The sequence below is a fragment of the Astatotilapia calliptera genome, chromosome 13 (assembly GCF_900246225.1).
Source record: "Astatotilapia calliptera chromosome 13, fAstCal1.2, whole genome shotgun sequence".
NCBI classification, from domain to species: domain Eukaryota; kingdom Metazoa; phylum Chordata; class Actinopteri; order Cichliformes; family Cichlidae; genus Astatotilapia; species Astatotilapia calliptera.
The window spans coordinates 471,964-490,738 of NC_039314.1; the positions used below are offsets into that span (position 1 = coordinate 471,964).

An 18,775-nucleotide genomic window follows, 5' to 3' on the forward strand; every position below is an offset into this window, starting at 1 on the left:
CAGATGCCTCAACTGGTATGTTGAAAGCTCAGAAGTGGTCCAAACAGTTGACTCCTTTCTGTTGCTGAGGAAAGAGTTCGGTTCCTTTAAAGAAGACTATATTTGAAAACACCCTGAGACGCATGGTACCTAAGTAAATCCAAATTACTCTGCACTTCCAATCCCACAGATGAAGTTCCCAGTTGAAGACGTGGCTGTGCCCTGTGAACTTTGGTACACACTGGATTCTTGTGGTATGTGTTCATTTTGTTATTAATTTGCATAATTTGTTGTGAAGCAGTTTCTTGCACAAAGTGTTATTTTTAAATAAGTTTTCAGTGGCACAAACAATTGTAATTTTTAATTCAACTTTTTCTTTAGATTGTCAACATTTCTGCACAGAAAATACTGCTCATAGACCCCATGGGAATGAAGGTGTTTATGACAGGAAAATTCTGTGCAACTGGAGGTATGTATGATACTGAGGTGTTATTCTTAGATTAAAAAAAAAAAATCTTGTTTCATTACAAACACTTTTGTTCAACTAGGAATTTTCTGAGGATGAGAGGGCATGAAGACACCATGGAGTGGCAGTTACAGACTATGCAACACAACAAGCGACAGGATTCCAGCAGTTGTGGAGTTTTACTGTTAAAGGTAACCCGTATTCAAATGATTCAGTTTCTTGTTAGCTAGAATTAAGACTTTAAGTGAATTTAAGTGAAGTGAAAGTTATTTCGGTCAACAACAACAAAGATGATCATTTTACATAGAAGTACTTAATCATACAGTAACTGAAAAAGGAATAGGCTGAAGCCTTGTGGCTTATAATTATCCTATCCTTTACCTAATTAAGACTTTACATTCTAATTATGATCAATCTCACAGTTTGCAGAACACTACCTTGATTTTGGAGAGGTCAGTGAGGTGTCAACCACTACAGAGCCAGTTGTGCTGGAGCGAATGCAGATAGCTTGCACCCTACTTGAAAATCGAGGTAAGTCCAGTAAAGTCCTTATCACGTTAGTGCGTACTTCCAATTTAAATAGTGCTTTTCAAACAGCACAGTACAAATAGTGCTCTTCAAACACTTTCAGATAAGACCCTTCTCAAAGTCTAATTTAGACTAATTTTCCAGGAAGTATATTTGGAAAAAATGTACTATTATTTTTTAATTATTCAATAAATAATGTTTGATTAAAACCTAACTATGATTGTGTTTCAGGGAACGCTGAGGACTACTGCATTGTTTGCTCCATGTTAGATGCTAACGCTGACCGCAGCATGATTGAAATGGTAAAACAAAACAAACAAAGAAACACATAAGTCTTAGTATCATTACTTGCCAATCATAATTAAAATGTTGAGTAATAGTATTCACCAAACAGAATATGAGCCATTTATTTTTCCTTTCCAGGTGCAGTGTGAATCTTGCCAAAGATGGGCACATTTTGCATGTGAAAAATATAAAGAGAGCAACCAAGAATATAAATGCCAAAAATGTAGCCAGAGTCAGACAGAGACTGTGCAGAGACTGTAGAAGGACAGAGCAGCAGCAGAGCAGTCCAGATACACTGATGATCCTCTGTCAGATCCAGAGGGACACACAGGGATGATGCTGGACTCTACATTGTGTCTGACAGTGGAGCTGTTCTCAGAGCAGTTCACTCTGCAGCACTGACAGTCATCTGCACTTCTTCTCATTCCTCTGTCAGTCACTGCTGGATGAAGCTCTCCTCTCCACCTCCCAGTAACATGGCCCAGTCAGAGCGTCTCTACACACAAGCTGCTGCTGCTTCAACCTCTCTGGATCATCAGGACACAGCTCCTCCTCTCTCAGCACACACACCGTCCTGTTTACCATCATCAGCTCCACCTGCAGAGAGAAGAAGGAAGAGCAGAGGAGATAAACGAGTGTTTCCAGAGACTCTTCATCAGCTGTCAGTCAGTGATGCAGCACATCCAGTATAAAGAGCAGCAGGGACTTCAGTGCTGGGACTGTACTAGGACTCATTGTTGCTTCACTTTTTCTAATCTTTGGATTTTTATTGAAGTTGATGAAAATGTTTTTCCCTCCTAGTTTGAGTTTGGACTTTCATTCATTAGAAGAACCTTGGTGTGTCCACTCTGAGCTCTGTAGGAACCCCAACAACAAGCCCAACAATCCAGATGGACGGTTCCAGCTGTTAACTGGAGGAATTCCATCCAAACATCTGCTCTCACTAAATTCTTCCTCACCTACAGACTGTGTTCTTCACTGCTTTAAACTTGGAAATGAATGCAGTCATTGGTCTGCGTGCTGCTTTGTTCAGAGAGCTGATTGGCTGTTGACAGTGTTTGATCAGAGCGTGTCAGCCGTTACTATGGTGACCATAAAGGTCAGAAACAGGAAGTGTTTGTGTCCAATCCTGAAGCCTGTCACCATTCTCCTCTCACAGCTTCACTGAGAAGCTGCAGCTTTACAGGAAACACTGGATCTTTGTTTCATACTGACTGTGTTTAGTACAATACTGCTGACAGCACCACCCACTCACTCCATCACTCTACTTACACCAGAGTCTCCAGTCTGTAGTCTGGACTCTGCTGAAGATCAGACAGCTGCTTCACATCTGGATCCTTCAGGTTGTTTCCCACAGGTCCAGCTGTCTCAGATGGGAGGGGTTGGACTTCAGTGCTGCTGCCAGATAATCACAGCTGATCTTTGACAAACCACAGCTCTCCAATCTGTATAAAGAATGAAAGATGTAAGTTTATTAGACAAAGTGTGAGCTTGAAATCATTCAGTGTTTCATCATCTGTTCAGAGCTGAAGAAGGTTCAGAATGTAGAAGTTTAGAAAATGGAAACTCCAAACAGCTGAAGCCAACAGGAAGCAGCTTCAAACAGGAAACTGTGCAGAGTTTCAGACTATATGTCCTGATGCAGCCAGTTGGATTTTGGAGATTTGAATCTTTGTTCTGTGACTAAGTCCTTGAATCATTTCTTCCAGTTGGTCCAACAAGACAGACTAAGTGTTGGACATGTGTTGTGGCTCCATTAGGGGAGCTTCTAAATGTGATGTGATGGCCCCTCTGGGTCTGTCAGGTCACAGGACTGAAGAGAGCTCAAACTGGGCACACAGTTGTTCCAGTCTGGACCAAAGACTCTATACTGGGACTGAGGGACTGCTTTGACTGCACCCACTGGGACTTTTTAAAGGCTCATGTTCTCACTTAGATCATCGATTTCTACTTACATTTCTTTCTGGGAAAAATGGGGATTACTTTGGAAACAGGAAGTATTTTCCCCAATAAGCAGCCCTGGATTAGTAAATCACTCCAACATGTTCTCAGGCAGAAGAAGCTGTCTTGTTATGAGGGAGAGAAGAAAAAGATTGAGGCACAGAAACTTGTTGAAAGAGAGATAAAGCAGCTAAAATCAGGTGTAAAAGTAAAGCAGAGGATGAGCTGAATAAAGGACACTCAAGGCTGGCTTGGAAAGGAATGAAGTCCATGGTGGGGATGCAGAACAAGGAGCAAAGATGAATGTGATGCTGAATCAGCAGAAGACTTGGACTCATTTGATTCCAGCTTTGATATCATTGATTTCAATGAAGAGCTTTGTGATTGTAGCAAAGGGCTGGTAGCTCTGAGAGTCCCACTGATGAGGTGTTTGTGTGGAAATCTCTTAGTGGGACCAAAGAGAGAAAAAGCCCTGGTCCTGATGCTGTGGGAGGGAAATGATTGAAGTGTGCTGTGAGGAACTGACTGGGAGATTTTCACACATTTTCCAGTCCTCCTTGGAACAACAGGAAGTTCCCAGCATATGGAAACAAAGGTTAAGTGTCCTATGGCACTCAGTGATGATGGTGCTGTGGCCCCACCACCTCCACCTCTTTGTAAAGGAACTAACTGTAATCTGAAGCTTCAAATGGAACTAAGACTTCCTCCACTAGGTGGCAGTGTCTGATGAGAAAGTGTTAGTGGAGCTGGCCTGGAGTCAGAAACAGGAAGATGCAGGATTTGGGCTGAAATGGGGAAAAGTGGTTCGCACTAGTGCCTTAAAGCAAGAAGGTTGTAGGTTGAAGCTTGTTGGCCTTTCTGTGGAGGTTGGATGTTCTCCCACAGTCCAATGAAATGCTGCTTAGGTTCATTGGTGCTTCTAAATTGGCTGTAGGTGTGGATGTGAGAGAGTGCTTCTCTGTCTCTCTCTGTTGGCCCTGTGATGGACTGCTCACCTGTGCAGGTGGACCACGCCTCTTGCCCTATGACAGCTAGGGCACAGGCTGCAGCCCTGTGAGCCTAAGCTGAATAAACAGTTAGCAAAAATGATCCATAGATGGCCTGAAATCCCCCAGTTAGCAGTTTGGTAGATAGCTATGACATGCTAATCCCATCCAGCAGCTGTATTCTACCTGTAAGCTGATCCCTGCTGAGCCAAAGCACTTTTTCATATACAAATTACAACCTTTAATAGAAACCTATTGGTCAGCATCTTATTAGCCTGCTGTTAGCTTCATTCCACAGAAAACTGAGAGAAACTAACAGAGTTGATAAAGAATAAAGAGAAATGTGCTGATTTAAAGCCTTTGAAGTGCTTCAGATGATCTCTGTCCACTTCTGTCCACTCATTCATTCATGTAAGCTTTCTAATGCAGCTTTGATCTTCACAGTCTGCTTCATGAAACTCATTCTAACCCTGAATGTCAGAGTGTTCCTCCTTCTCTTTCCCATCATTCATGCTGGCAGTGGAGGAGATTTGGATGTTGGACTGTGTTTTGGATGATGTGTGTATGTTTGTGTTGGACTGCTGTCTGTAAAGCAAACGCACATTTTGCTTTGGATTTCAGTGTCAGACAGACTTTAAGGTGGAATGAAGAGTTGGAGAGTTTCACAGTGAATTATCCAGTGGAGGATTTTTCTTCTTCTTTGAAGGTTTGAAATGTGAACATTGTTCTGCTGCAGTCAATGGACTAAACCAGAGAAGAAGAAAACAGACTTTACCATGAAGATCCTCAGTGTGGATCAGTATAATATCAGCCTGATGTCTGCAGTTTAGTGTCAGCACAACTTTCACATCATATTCATCTCAGCACAACTAAAACATGCTGACTGACCTCAGAGTTTCAAGTCCACATCCTGGACTCTCCAGGAAACCACACAGATGCTTCACTCCTGAATCCTGCAGCTTGTTGTTGCAGCTCAGGTCCAGCTCTCTCAGATGGGAGGGGTTGGACTTCAGTGCTGCTGCCAGATAATCACAGCTGATCTCTGACAAACCACAGTCCATCAATCTGTACAATGAATGAAAGATGTAAGTTTATTAGACAAAGTGTAAGCTTGAAATCATTCAGTGTTTCATCATCTGTTCAGAGCTGAAGAAGGTTCAGAATGTAGAAGTTTAGAAAATGGAAACTCCAAACAGCTGAAGCCAACAGGAAGCAGCTTCAAACAAACACAACAAGAGAAAAAACTCTGAATGTTTCACATTAAAGTCGTACATTTATCATAAAAACAGGACAAAGACTTGAAAAAGTCGTGTTTTTCCTTCCAGGAACCACAAGGCTTCACTTTTAAAGGTGAAGTGTGAAAGAAATGGACATATTTGAAGTCCAACACCTTTTTCCAGTCACATGATTAAAGCAGACAAACTACAAGCTCATTTTCATTCCAACAAGTCATCTTCTGACCTGGACTAACAACACTGGTCTCTATGTGCAGCTGGCTGTGAGACCAGTGCTCAGGGAGCGTCTACAAAGTGCAACACTGAAAGAACATCACACACTCATTTGCTTCCAGCTCTTTCACACAAACATCTACTGTCATTATTGTCACCAAACTCTGTGGATCCTTTAGTGCAAATTCAAATGGGATCAAATGGTCAGACAAAAGAGGGTTATGAGGAAATATGATGAAATGTTGTGTATTAGCAGCAAGTTATTGAATCATTTTCCTTAGAAACCAAACAAAATGATTGACAAACATGTTTTTACAAACTCAGTGTTGGACTTGGATCAGCAGGATAAGCTGATGTTTAAAGGCATTTGAGTCTCGCTGTATGAGAGTCCAGTTATTACTCAATATTTATGGATGATGTTCTTTCAGTGTTGCACTTTGTAGACGCTCCCTGAGCCTCACAGCCAGCTGCACATGGACCAGCTGACATTACCCAGCATTAGAGGCGGCTGTAAAAAAAAGCATTTTCCTATTTAAATGGTTTTAATTTGAATAAAGCGATGTTGATTCATTCAATCCTGAATCGATTTTTAATATAAATGTATTTTGCCAGAATCTCAGGTTAAAGCTCCCAAAAGTATTTCAACAACAAGAAAACAGATAAAACAGTAAATGAGAGCAGCTAAACACACAAAGATGGAAACACAGAGCGTGGATCGTTCACTCGACGGCACGTACACGGACACGCCGTCGAGGCTGAAAGTGGACAGCTCACAGATCCTGAAGCTGCAGGTTTCATCTGTCTCCAAGCAAAACTGACTGAACCAGCAGCAAAAGAAGATCCAAACTACGCTTTACGTTTGATGAACATCGTCATGAATTCTCTCTGACTTTGACGTTTACTTCCTGCACAGCTCTCTCTCTCTCAGTGTACTTCAAGAACAGTTTACCTTCAAAAATCTGTATCAGTATAATATCAGCCTGATGTCTGCAGTTTAGTGTCAGCACAACTTTCACATCATATTCATCTCAGCACAACTAAAACATGCTGACTGACCTCAGAGTTTCAAGTCCACATCCTGGACTCTCCAGGAAACCACACAGATGCTTCACTCCTGAATCCTGCAGCTTGTTGTTGCAGCTCAGGTCCAGCTGTCTCAGATGGGAGGGGTTGGACTTCAGTGCTGCTGCCAGATAATCACAGCTGATCTCTGACAAACCACAGTCCCTCAATCTGTATAGAGAATGAAAGATGTAGTGTGAGCTTGAAATCATTCAATGTTTCATCATCTGTTCAGAGCTGAAGAAGGTTCAGAATGTAGAAGTTTAGAAAATGGAAACTCCAAACAGCTGAAGCCAACAGGAAGCAGCTTCAAACAAACACAACAAGAGAAAAAACTCTGAATGTTTCACATTAAAGTCGTACATCCATCCATCCATCCATCCATCCATTTTCATCCGCTTTATCCGAGGCCGGGTCGCGGGGGCAGCAGCCTAAGCAAAGAGGCCCAGACCTCCCTCTCCCCAGCCACCTCCTCCAGCTTATCCGGGGGAATACCAAGGCGTTCCCAGGCCAGCCGAGAGATATAATCTCTCCAGCGTGTCCTGGGTCTGCCCCGGGGCCTCCTCCCGGTGGGACATGCCTCGAACACCTCACCCAGGAGGCGCCCAGGGGGCATCCTTGTCAGATGCCCGAACCACCTCAGCTGACTCCTTTCGATGTGGAGCAGCAGCGGCTCTACTCTGAGCCCCTCCCGGATGGCCGAACTTCTCACCCTATCTCTAAGGGAGAGGCCAGCCACCCTTCGGAGGAAGCTCATTTCTGCCGCTTGTATCCGCGATCTCGTTCTTTCGGTCACTACCCACAGCTCGTGGCCATAGGTGAGGGTAGGGACGTAGATCGACCGGTAAATTGAGAGCTTCGCTTTTACACTCAGCTCCCTCTTCACCACGACGGACCGGTGCAGCGTCCGCATTACTGCAGCTGCAGCCCCAATCCGTCTGTCAATCTCCGGCTCCCTTCTCCCATCACTCGCGAACAAGACCCCGAGATACTTGAACTCCTCCACTTGGGGCAGGAACTCATCCCCGACCCGGAGTGGGCACTCCACCTTTTTCCGGCTGAGAACCATGGCCTCAGATTTGGAGGTGCTGATCCTCATTCCCGCTGCTTCACACTCGGCTGCGAACCGCTCCAGTGCGAGCTGGAGGCCCTCACCCGATGAAGCCAACAGAACCACATCATCCGCAAAAATCAGAGATGAGATTCTGAGGCCACCAAAGCGAAAGCCCTCCACCACTTGGCTGCGCCTAGAAATCCTGTCCATAAAAATTATGAACAGAACCGGAGACAAAGGGCAGCCCTGGCGGAGCCCATCACCCACCTGGAACGAGTCCGACTTATTGCCGGCAATGCGAACCAAGCTCTTGCAACGGTTGTATAGGGATCGAATGGCCCGTAGCAATGGGCCAGACACCCCATACTCCCGCAGCACCTCCCACAGGACACCCCGAGGGACACGGTCGAATGCCTTCTCCAAGTCCACAAAACACATGTAGACTGGTTGGGCAAACTCCCATGCACCCTCAAGTATCCTCGAGAGGATAAAGAGCTGGTCCAGTGTTCCGCGACCAGGACGAAAACCGCATTGTTCCTCCTGTATCCGAGGTTCAACTAACGGACGCACTCTCCTTTCCAGCACCCTGGTATAGACTTTCCCAGGGAGGCTGAGGAGTGTGATCCCCCTGTAGTTGGAACACACCCTCCGGTCCCCCTTCTTAAAGATGGGGACCACCACCCCGGTCTGCCAGTCCACAGGTACTGCCCCTGATCTCCACGCAACATTGCAAAGGCGTGTCAACCAGGACAGCCCTACAACGTCCAGAGCCTTCAGGAACTCGGGGCGGACCTCATCAACACCAGGTGCTCTGCCACCAAGGAGTTGTTTAACTGCCTCAGTGACCTCGCCCCCGGAAACTGGCGGGTCATTCCCCTCATCCCCAGACTCTGCTTCCTCCTCGGAAGACGTGTCAGTGGGATTAAGGAGGTCCTCGAAGTATGCCTTCCACCGCCTGACAATTTTCTCAGTCGACGTCAACAGCGCTCCGCCAGCACTATACACAGTGCAGGTAGAGCACTGTGTATAGTCGTACATTTATCAAAAAAACAGGACAAAGACTTGGAAAAAGTCGTGTTTTTCCTTCCAGGAACCACAAGGCTTCACTTTTAAAGGTGAAGTGTGAAAGAAATGGACATATTTGAAGTCCAACACCTTTTTCCAGTCACATTATTAAAGCAGACAAACTACAAGCTCATTTTCATTCCAACAAGTCATCTTCTGACCTGGACTAACAACACTGGTCTCTATGTGCAGCTGGCTGTGAGACCAGTGCTCAGGGAGCGTCTACAAAGTGCAACACTGAAAGAACATCACACACTAATTTGCTTCCATCATCCAACCTGAAGAGGAAACAGAGACGCCTCCCCTTCAAAGTAAAAGCTGCTCCTTTTGGACACAGTATCAAAGAAAGTCTACAGTATAACATAGAAAAGACAGAACAAAGTTTTGGTTGTTTTTAAATTGTGCAGAAATGAAACTACACTAAGCTCAATTATGTGACAGACATTTTATCCCATGTCAGTTTGGCCTCATCCTGGGCCGGATTATCCAGCACACACTCTGACCACAGGCCCAGGGGCCACGCACAGCTGGGCTCCATCCAAGAGACAGGAAACAAACCAACACAATAATAAAAAGCACCATGTGATCTTCTTACATCTTCAAGACAAACATAGTAAAAACATGAGCATATTTGTTTCCTGATAAAATGATGTGACAGGTAGAACAGAGCAAAGTGGTGGTGTTACAGCCTTTCTCCCCTCTGCTGCCGAGGCTGTTAGTCTCTCCCAAACTCAGCTACAGGACTTCCAAATGAATGAAAGCAGCAGAAGTGGCTTTACAAATGAAAGAGGAAGAGGAGAAGAAGAGGAGAGGGAGGCCACCCTGACCATCACTCCTGCTGAAAACATCACACTTCCATTAAAGTTGGTGAGGAAATGTTGAGCAGGATGAGCTGCTGGCTAATCTGGAGGCTGTAGCAGCAGCTCACAGTCACAGTGGATTTCCACTCATGAAAAAGCTCTGGCTGCTTCATTTCTCATTTCATATCAGAGACTTTAATGCTTCACTGAAGCTGTACTGTGATGCTTCCATATTCCAGTGAGGCCTCCATAATGATTTCAGCTGTTCTGTACACACACTGTGTGCCCTGTATGGCTCAAAGTCTCTGCAGCCTGTTTTTATCTGCTATCATCAGATCTTCATCATCCTCATTCACATCCCTCACACACTCTACAGCCTCATCAGCACTGACTTCATCTTCACTGACTGATGGAGCACAACATGAACCTGTGGAGGCTGAAACACTGTCCTGTCAAACATCTCCCCGTCACCACTCCACTTCTGTCAGCCTTTAAATGAACCCTGCTCAAGTCTGTCACTTCTGTTTGGAGCCAAAAGGAAAAACTCTTGTTCAGTCGTTTGGAAAGACAACATTTCTGAAAGCACTCAAACTTCTTCACATTTGTCTTCAGACACATCCTGAACATTTAGGAACTGAAGAAAGTTTCAAACATCAATCAAAGACCTGAAATATAGAAAAACAACTACAACAGCCGCAGTCAGTGAACTCACCTCAGAGTCTCCAGTCGACAGTTTGGACTCTCCAGTCCAGCACACAGAAGCTTCACACCTGAATCCTGGAGGCCATCATTTCCACTCATGTCCAGCTGTGTCAGATGGGAGGGGTTGGACTTCAGAGCTGAGGCCACAACTTCACAGTGAGACTCTGAGAGTCGACACTGAGTCAGTCTGTGATGATAGAAAATATAAAATGTGTTATTATAAAAGCAGAAAATCTGCATTATAAACACAGACTGAATGTATATGAAGACAAAACAGAGTGAGGTCATAATCTGATGAATCTGCTCTTCACATCTGTGCTTCAGCTCCTCTTACTGTGTTTGACATGACACAACGATTGAGTCTCTCTCAGACCTGCAGACTTTTAATGAGAATCTTTGTTTGGCTTTAATCTGCAGATGAAGGAGGAAGATGGTGTCACATTTAGGCTTCCATAATGTCCACAGTCTGTCACTGAGATCTGATCCAGAGTCAGAGTGAAGACACACATTTGGACTGTTTCCTGTTTTGACTCCAGAACATTTTGAATGAGTTCAGCTCAGTGAAGAGTTCCAGCTGGAAAGATGATCTCTGTTTGCTACCTGCTGTCAGGTACGACTGTTCACGTCCACACGCAGGAAAAACCTGCTGACTGTTACCAAACGGAGCAGAAATCTCATCACTGGACAATAATGATGAATGAACTCAGAGCTGCTGATATCAGATCTGATTTCAGGGGAACTAAACACAGAAATGATTGGCTCATTTTAGCTTTCTGAGCCATTATCTGCTGCTGTGTCGCTAGTTGGCAGAAAATGATTTGTATTCCTGTTCAGGGCTTCAGTGTTTATGAGTCCAGATCCAGGTGACAGCAAGTCAAAATGATGTTACCTGTCTGTGTCCAGCAGCAGCCTGTATTCACTTTGAATATTGTTCTAACCTGACATGGATCAGTTTGTCTTTGATTGGTTTGTAAATGTCACTGTTTCCATTGGACCTGAGTGACGGTACAAAGACAGAGAGGGAGAGAAAGGAGAGAGAGGATGGAGACAGCAAAGAGAGAGCAAACACAAACAGGTGAGAGTGGACAGGTGACCAAGGTCAGCAACCAATCAGAGAGCTTCTGTTTGACCCACAGTCACTGATGATGACTGCACATAACCAAGCAGTGTGTTACTCTGATATCAAATATGGATCCTGCTCTTATAATAATGATCATCAGATGATATTATTGTGTTATTTTGTAGCTGAATACGATGTTTGTGTGATTATCAGTGAAAGAAGCAGTGAGGAGAACAATGTTCTGGACATTTTCCAGTCTGGTTTCCGCAAATTGCACTCCACTGAAACCGCTTTGCTTAAAGTGTCTAGTGACATTCTGATGGCAGCAGACTCTGGAGAGTACACTGTTCTGGTTATGTTGGATCTCAGCTCTGCTTTTGATACTGTTGATCACAGCATCATGATAAATAGGCTGAAGGACTTGTTTGGGATTACTGGCGTTGTTTTAAAATGGTTTATGTCATATCTATCTGAGAGATCCTTTACTGTCTGTATAAATCATGTGCTGTCGGAAACATCAGTTCTGTCTTCTGGGGTACCTCAAGGATCTGTTTTAGGTCCTATTCTCTTTTTGCTGTATATCCTCCCTCTAGGCCACATTATCAGATGTTACAATAACATTTCTTATCATCTCTATGCTGATGACATTCAGTTGTACTGTTCTTTCAAAGCTTCTGAGTTGTATAAATTGTCTTGTTTAAATAATTGTCTGTCAGAAATCAAACAATGGTTAAATGACAATTTCCTTCAGTTAAATGCAGATAAAACAGAAACTTTGATTATTGCACCTGATCACATGCTCTCAGAAATTAGGCAGCATATCAGTTTTTTAGACACTTCATTTCAGTCGAGTCTCAGAAACTTAGGTGTTATATTTGACAGTTCGATGTCTCTTGAGAAACACTCTAAACAACTTGTCCGGAACTGTTTTTATCATCTAAGAAACATTTCTAAACTCAGGCTACTGGTGTCAAAGGCAGAACTTGAGATGATTATTCATGCTTTTATCTCTTCTCGTTTGGATTATTGTAACGGTCTTTTTACGTGTCTTAACAAATCAGCTCTGGATCGCCTTCAGGCTGTACAGAATGCAGCGGCAAGACTTTTAACTGGTACAAACAAGAGGTCACACATTACTCCAGTTTTGGCTTCTCTTCATTGGTTGCCTGTAAATTTTAGGGTTCATTTTAAAATTTTAGTTGTAACTTTTAGAGCTCTGCACGGTGAAGCTCCCCAGTATATCTCTGACCTGTTGAAACCTCATGCTTCATCCCGAGCACTTAGGTCTTCAGGTCAGAGGCTACTGGTGGTCCCACGTACTAGGTTTAAAACACGTGGGGATCGGGCTTTTCAGGCACTGGCACCTAGGCTGTGGAACTCTCCGCCGTTGTCTTTACTACTGTGTCTAGACTCTACTGACTCCTTTAAAAAGCAGCTGAAGACATTTTTATACAAACGGGCTTTTAATTAATTTAATTAATTTTAACTTGTATGTCTGATCTTACTGTAAAGCACTTTGTGATTTTTATCTGTGAAATGTGCTATATAAATAAATTTTACTTACTTACTTACTTACTTACTAGGATGGAGAGAGAGAGAGGACAGAGGGTGAAGTTAGAAACACTAAAAGGATTTTTCATGGATTTCATGGATGATGTGAGTGATTTCCAGCAGGACACTTAAACATGTCAGTGGACGTCCTAAAGAACATATTCACTGATATGAAACGTGTCATTGAACAGGATTAATATCAGTGGAAACATGGTGGAAACAGCTGTGACTGCATGGATGTGACACACTTCAAATCTGTTCTCCACTCTTGGATTTGGGATCCATGGAGCTGCTGCTGAGTCTGTACAATAAAGGAATGGTGTGGAAGGTTGCAGCGTACGGACACAAACACTTTGTGGTTACAATCTGATTTTATTTTCAAAATTAAACTACTAACCTACACTGATCAATGATGTTAATGATCACATCTGGACTCACCCAGCCTTTCTGCAGTTCCTCACAGCTGGAATCAGTCTCTGTCGTCCCCGCTCTGATGTTTTGTACTTCTGCAGGTCCAACTCATCCAGAACCTCCTCTGACATCTGCAGCATGAAGGCCAGAGCTGAGCACTGGATCTCAGAGAGTTTCTTCTCTGATCTGTTCTCTGACTTCAGGAACTCTTGGATCTCCTGAAATAATGAGAGGTCGTTCATCTCCATCAGACAGTGGAAGATGTTGATGCTTCTGTCAGGAGAGATTTCATCACTGTTCATCTCCTTCAGGTTGTTGATGACTCTCTGGATGGTTCCTGGACTGATCTCTGTCTGACCCAGCAGACCTACTAAGAGTCTCTGGTTGGACTCCAGACAGAGGCCATGAAGGAAGCGAACAAACAGGTCCAGGTGGCCATTTTTACTCTGGAGGGATTTATACATGGCTCTGCTCAGAAATACATCAAGTGATTGGAGATCTTTGTCATCAAAAAGACTGGAAATCATCTTGGTGAAAGATTCTGATTTTAGAAACATCTTCAGCACCTCTGTCTTCCTGTTGGTGTGACAGTGGAACATGTAGACAGCAGCCAGAAACTCCTGAATGCTCAGATGAACAAAGCAGTAGACTGGTTTCTGGAAGATCACACACTCTCTTTTGAAGATCTCTGTACAAACTCCTGAGTACACCGAGGCCTCTGTCACATCCAGACCACACTGCTCCAGGTCTTCTTGGTAGAACATGATGTTTCGTTTCTCCAGATGTTCAAACGCCAGCCTCCCCAGCTTCAGAAGAACTTTCCTATCAGCCTCCGTCAGCTCCTGTGGACTCGTCTCATGTCCCTCATGGTACTTGTTCTTCTTCCTCTTTGTCTGAACCAGCAGGAAGTGTGAGTACATGTCAGTCAGGGTCTTGGGCAGCTCTCCTCTCTGCTCTGTGGTCAACATGTGCTCCAGAACTGTAGCAGTGATCCAGCAGAAGACTGGGATACTACACATGATGTGGAGGCTCCTGGATGTCTTCATGTGGGAGATGATTCTGCTGGACAGCTCTTCATCACTGAATCTCCTCCTGAAGTACTCCTCCTTCTGGGCGTCAGTGAAGCCTCGTACTTCTGTTAGCCTGTCAACACATGTAGGAGGGATCTGATTGGCTGCTGCGGGTCGGGAAGTTATCCAGACGAGAGCCGAGGGAAGCAGATTCCCCTGGATGAGGTTTGTCAGCAGCTGGCTGACTGATGACTTCTGTGTGACATCAGACAGCAGCTTCCTGTTGGTGAAATCCAATGAAAGTCTGCTTTCATCCAGGCCGTCAAAGATGAACAAAAGCTGAGAGACAGCCAGCTTCTCTGCTGTGACCTTCTGTAATGTTGGATGGAAAACATGGAGCAGCTCCAGAAGACTGTACTGCTCATCTCTGATCAGGTTCAGCTCCCTGAATGAAAGCAGAACCACCACACTGACATGTTGGTTCTCCAAGCCCTCTGCCCAGTCCAGAGTGAACTTCTGCACTGAGAAGGTTTTTCCAACACCAGCCACGCCGTTGGTCAGAACCACTCTGACGGGTCTCTGTTGGTCAGGTAAGGCTTTAAAGATGTCCTGGCACCTGATTGGAGCGTCATGGAGGGCGTCCATCTTGGAAGCTGTCTCCAGCTGCCTCACCTCATGTTGGGTATGAACCTCTTCACTCTGTCCCTCTGTGATGTAGAGCTCAGTGTAGATCCTGTTGAGGAGGGTTCTACTTCCTGTTTCATCACTTCCTTCAGTCACACGTTCACATCTCCTCCTCAGACTGATCTTATGTTCATCTAAAACCTCCTGCAGACCAACATCTGCTGAAAGAAAGAAAAACAATGAGACTAAAGAGAAAGAAAACTCTTCAATGTCTGAACAACACAAGAAGTCCAGTTTTCAGAAATGAGTCCATCAGCAGACAGATGTTCAGTCTTACTTTGTACACAGCTGCTCTGACTGGCTGTCTGCAGTCCAGCTCTGCTTCTGGATCTTTCTCCACACTGTGCAGAAGCTCTGATGGTGACACAGAAAAGTCACAGTGGAGATACTTCTGTCCACCTTTGATTAGACTCATTATAAAAAGGAAACAAAGTTTGAACACAGTCATGTTTCCAGTTCACTGACTTACATTTATTCCATGGACACTCACTCTAACCTGAAGCACAGCTACAACCCAACATTGTTGAGGCCTCATCTCCTCCTTTCCTGACTGTAGAGGTTAAATATGCAACAACCAACAAATAAAAGAATTTGGTTCATTTCAAAGAAATTCACACGGTGACCAAGTAAAGTAACCGTAGTAAAGGAGACAACATCCCGTTGATGGTGGGATTATTTGAAAGATTTGCTTTAGTCACGTCACCAAATGCAGTTGAACCACCCGTGGATCCATGTTTGACCATTCTACCACTCTGAGCTCTGCTTTTTAATCATTTTACTATTATCATCATTCATTTATTCATTCTTTGGAGGGGGGCTATTTCCTAATGCCGCCCTAATAAGCTGATGTTCAAGGGGAAATATAACAGAAACTCTTTCAGTGTTATTCATTAATAAATTAACAGATAAACTGTGAAGAAGAAAAAACTGAGATTTAAAGGAGAGAGTGAGAAACTTGATCATCCATCCTCATAATACATGTTTATCAGTATCTGCTGTGACCATACTGCAGTAATAACTACAAGTCTACATTTCTGTGACTGTTGATCAATCACAGCAGGAATCTGAGCTCATCTCTGCACACAGAGCAGCTTCAGCTCTGGGATAAACTGCTCGCTTCACGTCCTTCTCAGCTCACAGACACTCATCCTGATATTTTCCTTTAACATTTGATGGTATAATTCATCTGAGTTTACACTTTATCTGCATAAATACAGAAAAACAGACCCAAACACCAGAAACCATCAGTTTCACCATGTAGAATATATTGTTGTTTCCTTGCTTTTAATTCAGAGAAAAACTCTGATTTGGATTTTCTCTGTTCTCTTTGCCACAGCCCATCCCAGCAGCAGCTGAAGCAGCTGACTGTCACAACACTGAATAACACTTTAGGAGGAATTTCAGAGGTCAGTAAAGCTCCAGTTTCAACATCAGTTAATTAATCATAGGTCATCATAAATGTGAACCTGGCTGGCACACATGTTAATGTTAGCCATTTAAATATTAGCAGTTAGCTGAGGCCACAAGAAGAAGAGGCCCTAGAAGAACAATGGATGATAAGATTAGATTTTCAAGACTAGGCAGAGACGTGTTTTCCTTTACTGTCTCTTACAGAGGAGGGAGCAGATACCAGACGAGGTCACGGAGGTACGGGGAGGATTCGCAGCAGACAGCAAGACTGCCACGTCCATGCGAGAGAGCGATGGCTACGATAATCTCTGTTTTTGTCTCCCTGTATAATGTTGTACTGTGTGAGGGTTATCCTCTCTGTGAACCAGATGCTTGATTTCACACAGAGGTCCACCAACTGACTTTGATCAGTTATGGAACGATTTACCTCGACAGGCTCCTTCACTCGCTGCTTTTAAACCTCCTTTAAAACACACTTTTACTCCCTGACCTTTGACCCAGTGTGACATGTTGACTCACTACCTCAGACAGCTTAAAAATAGTCTTTTTGTTTTTTGGTGCTGCCTAAAAGAACCGTAAAATATCTGTCCTATATACAGTTATGTTCATATATTTTTGTGCTACATCAGGAAACTCAAAAACATAGTTTGTAACATTTTAATCCTTATTTTTAAAACTGTTTTTGTCATTTTTCTTCTCCCATTGCATCAAAATCATTATTTACACTGAATAAATGAGTCAGCAGCTCTCTTACATTGTTGCTGCAGGTTCATTACTGAACCTTAGAGGTTCTTCTTTGGACCGGTCACTCCTCACAGACACACAGCTGGATGCTGCAGATCCTGCTCCATCCTCTTCCTCCATCTTCTTGATGTCAGGGTGGAGTTAGTCTGAGAGGCAAACACACACACTCAGAGGTGCTGTTGTACTGGAAGCATCACACTGACGGGTTTCTAAAGTTCTCATTGATCATTTCATGGAGTTTCTGTGGTAAACACTGTCCTGTGACGTATGTGTTATGGTGAGGGTCATGAGGGCTAACCAGCCCCACTCCTTACTCCTCATATTTCAGCCTGAAGCACAATAACAGCCTAAACCTAACCAGGAGGCTGTAACCTCAAAGGGACTTCATGGTTAGAAATAAAGGTTCAATGAAATGAAGCAGATCATAAAAACATGAGTTCCAACTTTAAAAGAAGCATCCACACGATGACGGCACAGCAGAGGAGCACTTTCTCTAACACACTGATTCAGTTCCACTGACACAAGGACACACACAGGAAGGCACACACACACAAGCCTTTATAAGAAACAACACAATCATCTGCGCTTGACTTGTCAATCCAAGTCCTTAGCCCATGAGCCCGCGGTATCAGACCACAGATATTCCCTTACTTTGAAAAAATAAAGACAGTTTTCAGAACAGACCTGATGTTTATGCTACAGCCTGTTTGCCAATATAATCAATAGGGCTGGGTATCGTCACTGATTTCTAGAATCGATTCAATTCTGATTCACAAGGTCCCGAATCGATTCGATCCACGATTCGATTTAATTCGATTCGATTCGATTTAAATGTGGGAAATTTTGACAGTCAGAGATATAATTCAGATCAGAACATTTACATATTTTTGTATCTATAAAAAGGAAGCTGACACTCTCAAGACTTTATCCAAGCTGTGAGCATCACAGCAGATGCCTTTGTGTCAAAGTAGCTGAAGATAAAACACAGAAAAACATGTAGGTGATTTTCCTGGCCTGGGATTTTATAAAAATATTCTGCAGTACATCAAAAACGAAAGAAAACCATTAATTAATCAACATTACCTCTGACGTTACAGCGGTTTTATTAGAGACATGGCTAAGCATTTTGCATTTTGAATAATTTTAAAAAGTTTCAATTTGTTCAGTATTGAACAGCAGAAATGAGGTTTTCTTTTCGGAAGAATGTAAAAGGGGAAAAAACAGCGGCCGACAGCGCTGTAAACAACAGTAGACTTGTGCATAACAAGCAAGCGAATAATGAAGAAAGCGAAACTGTTCGAGAGAGGGGGGGGGGGGGGGGGGAGGAGAGGGGGGGGGAGAGAGGGAGAGAGAGAGAGCATCGCAATGGAAGCAAAACAGTAAAAGTCTGAGTGAATTCATGACGATGTTTATGTGAAGCGTTTGGATCTTCTTTTGCTGCTGATTCGGTCAATATTGTTTGGAGAGAGATCAAACTAACAGCTTTAGAATCAGCGCATAAAGGGCGTGAACACAAAGCGCGGACCCGGATCAGCGAGCTGTCGGCTTTCAGCCCCGACTGTGAGAAAGGCGACATCTAACTGATTCTG

At 43.7% G+C, this 18,775-nt stretch overlaps 1 protein-coding gene and 1 pseudogene across 1 annotated transcript in view; one reads left to right on the forward strand and one right to left on the reverse strand.

The window, feature by feature from the left end:
- The window catches only part of LOC113035143 (protein NLRC3-like), a 312,272-nt gene that overhangs the window by 150,167 nt on the left and 143,330 nt on the right, over window positions 1-18,775 (forward strand). The window lies entirely within an intron of this gene.
- Window positions 1-18,775, reverse strand: part of LOC113035137 (NACHT, LRR and PYD domains-containing protein 12-like) — a 257,654-nt pseudogene that overhangs the window by 128,338 nt on the left and 110,541 nt on the right.